Genomic DNA, 3,602 nt, shown 5'->3' with positions numbered 1-3,602 from the left:
CATGTAGCTTCATCAAGAGATGAGCCAAAGGAGCAAAGTGGAATGACAGAGTTGGGGAGAAAACGACCGACATGATGCAGGAAGTCTTGGTCAGAGTGAGAGCAGAGGATCCAGTGAGGGGCAGTTGGTATGTTCCCAAATCAAAGAGTGGGATCGTTTGGTGTGACGCCAGTAGCATCGCAATAGGGGTCGTCTTGGGAATGGGAGGCACCGTGGTGGAAGATGCAGCCTGGCTCAGGAAGATGGATGACTGCAACCATATCAACGTGGCGGAATCAACTCCAGTACTTATTTTTTTTTTTTAAGCCTGGTACTTATCCAATTGGTCTCTTTTGCTGAACTGCCAAGTTATGGGAATGTAAACATGCCAACACCAGTTGTCAAGCAGTGATGGGGACAGACACATATACAAAGACACACACATATATACATCGAGTTTCTTTCAGTTTCCATCTACCAAATCCACTCACAAGGGTTTGGTTGGCCTGAAGCTGTAGTAGAAGAGACTTGCTCAAGGTGCCATGCAGTGGGACTGAACCCGGAATCATGTTGTTAGGAAGCAAGCTTCTTACCACACAGCCATGGCTGCATCTGTCTTCCTTATCTAAATCATACCACATTCACAATGCCAACAACCCAACCATAAAATATAAACACAAGAAGTGAAACCCAACACATTGATGAGAAATTTAATAAATTTATTATTCTCTTTATTATGATTTTGGAGGAGCATCAACAGTTTTCTGTCTTACATATCAAATAATTCAGCTGCATATAGTAAGATGTGTATAGAAAAAGTCAATATTGAGCAATATTTTAAGTGAAAGCTCTAACAATATTTACAATTTTTAATATGAGTATATTTGGAATGCGCCTTAAGTTTCTCCTTATAGAAAACCACCAAATGTTTTAACTAATGTATATATCATACAAATTGTAGCAATAACATACTAGATAATGTACACCTTTCATGCATATCATACTGACTTAAATTTAATAGCTCAGCCTGTCCCATTGTCTATAATTCAAATGACTCACAACCCACATTAGAGTGCAGCTCAATCGTGATGAAGCAGATAAAACCTTTTCAAAGCAACTGTCGGGCATCAGTAATGGCACTTCGGTTGGTGAGAAGGACGGATGGGTAAGCTTGCCTTTTGGACATATGGTATCTGATTTAAAGGAACTAATGAATAAGGTGTTTCCTAACCTGCGAAATCAGTTTACAGACCACAACTGGCCATTTTAGCTCCAAAGAATGTGGCAGTTGATGGTTTGAACATCAAACTTCTGGAGCATCACATCTACAATTCCATTGACACTGTAGTCAACATCGATGAAGCTGTGAATTATCCAGTTGAATTATTGAATAGTCTAACACCACCTGGCCTCCCACCTCAAGATTGAGGCATCAGTTATGCTGCTTCGAAACCTCGATCCACCAAAGCTTTGCAATGGCACATGACTTATAATAAAGAAGATGATGTCAACCATCTTGGAGACAACAATTTTAACTGCTAAAGCAAGGGGTGAGCCTGTATTCATTCCTAGGATTCCACTTATTCCCTCAGATAGGCCTTTCCAGTACAAGTGCCTGCAATTTCCATTGAAACTGAGCTTTGCAATGAGAATTAACAAGGCCCAGAGTTGAGTTGAGGCTATAGAAAATGACATTTGCTCAAGATGCTCAAATGATGTTCGCTCAGGATGTATACAAATATACATTTGCTCAAGATGTATACAAACATACATTCATGCAGATGTATGCATACATATATACAGTATGTGTATGCATTCTCAGCACCTTCCTCTTTGGCTCATCTTATATAACAATATAATTCTAGTGTCTGCACTAAAGATGCACATAATGCTGAAGCTAACTCCCAAGCAAATCTAGAAATGATTGAATATTAAAATTTATTAGGGAAAAATATTTGTTTGGAACTATTTTCCACTAGTCAATAACAACTTCAGAGAAAAAAAAAAAGCATTCCTCATATACTTCTGTTTCTTATATAAGACAAATGAACAAATCTCCACCAGCACAGAATGAAATGTTGATTTAACAAATTAATAGTAGGGAAGGCCTGTTCATTATTGCCATAAATGCATTAAATTGAAGGTAAAGTGCAAATTTGAAAGTTATCAATGATAAAAAAAAAAGCATTAATGCTGTTCATAATGCATAACAGATAATTATTATATTTAACATTTATTTTCCTTTCTGATAATGCAGTTGTAGAGTATTGTGTCATGATCATAGTGGTAGTACAGAATTGCATTATCCTTATTTGGTTCATTAAATCTGAAATTCATTTATCTGGAATCTGTTAACTGAATGCTTACAATCAATTTATCTGTCTGTTTATCTTAGCATAATGGCCTAGTGATAAGAGTGTTGGATTCACAATCATAAATTCTAATGTATTGTGTCCTTGAGCAAGGCACTTCATTTCATACTGCTTTAGTTCACTTGATAGCAACTGGGAGTTAACCTTGTAAAAGACTAGAGTCTCATCTAGAGACTGACTTGTACTCTCAGTAGCTTAATGCTTCAGAAACTAGGATAAGCAATGGTTTAATGTACCTGTAAACTTGAGACAGGTGTTAACCTTATTTCTTTACTGCCTACAAGGGGCTACACACAGAGGGGACAAACAAGGACAGACAAACGGATTAAGTCGATTATATCAACCCCAGTGCATAACTGGTACTTATTTAATCGACCCTGAAAGGATGAAAGGCAAAGTCGACCTCGGCGGAATTTGAACTCAGAACGTAGCGGCAGACGAAATACCGCTAAGCATTTCGCCCAGCGTGCTAATGATTCTGCCAGCTCCTCACCTTTGACAGGTGTTAACCTATTTTATTGCTATGTTATTATCTCTATTATCTTTTACTGTTTTCGGGTGGACAATGATCATGCTTGGGCAACTTCTTGAATGGATTTTACTCCATCAAATCAACTCCAGTACATATTTTTAGATCTGATGCTTATTCTATTGAGCTCTTTCGCTGAAATGCTATGCAGCAGTGTTGTAAAGAAACCAACACACATACATAGACATTTATATATATATATATATATGACAATGCTATAATAAAAGACACTTGTCCAAAGTGGCACACAGTGGCACTGAACCTGTGGTTGCATAGGAAGTTTCTTAACCACAGCAATCCTTAGACATCTTTTTATTTTTGTAGATAGCTAGTTTCAGAAAGCTGGCCATATAGTTAACATTATTCATTGTTTGAGTGAATAGACATGCTCTGAGTATACACTTGTACATTGGAGGGGGACAACAGGGAGAAAGCACTTGTTTTATTGGTCAGGGTGACCATGGTTTTTGTTGGGCTTCCATGAGCAGTCCTCACTTTTGGAGAATTTATCTTTGAAATTTGTCTTTGTTATTTTATGTAATCCTATACTGTATCATCCCACACCATCTCTGATCTTTGCATCGACCCTTAATAAAAAAAAGGCATTATTATTATTATTATTATTATTATTATTATTATTATTATTGTTGTTATTCTTGTTATTGTTATTATTATTATTATTATTGTTCAGTAGTTTTATTTTTATAACGTGCTTTCACTTC

General features: G+C 36.8%; 1 long non-coding RNA gene across 2 annotated transcripts in view; it reads left to right on the top strand.

Annotated features, from left to right (window-relative positions):
- The window catches only part of LOC128250225 (uncharacterized), a 25,590-nt gene that overhangs the window by 4,356 nt on the left and 17,632 nt on the right, over positions 1–3,602 (top strand). The gene's annotated exons all lie outside the window — the stretch shown is intronic.

The sequence above is a fragment of the Octopus bimaculoides genome, chromosome 20 (genome assembly GCF_001194135.2).
Source record: "Octopus bimaculoides isolate UCB-OBI-ISO-001 chromosome 20, ASM119413v2, whole genome shotgun sequence".
In the NCBI taxonomy this organism is placed as follows: Eukaryota; Metazoa; Mollusca; class Cephalopoda; order Octopoda; family Octopodidae; genus Octopus; species Octopus bimaculoides.
Note: the sequence above shows the minus strand (reverse complement) of the source record. Positions and strands in the feature narration are given on the sequence as shown.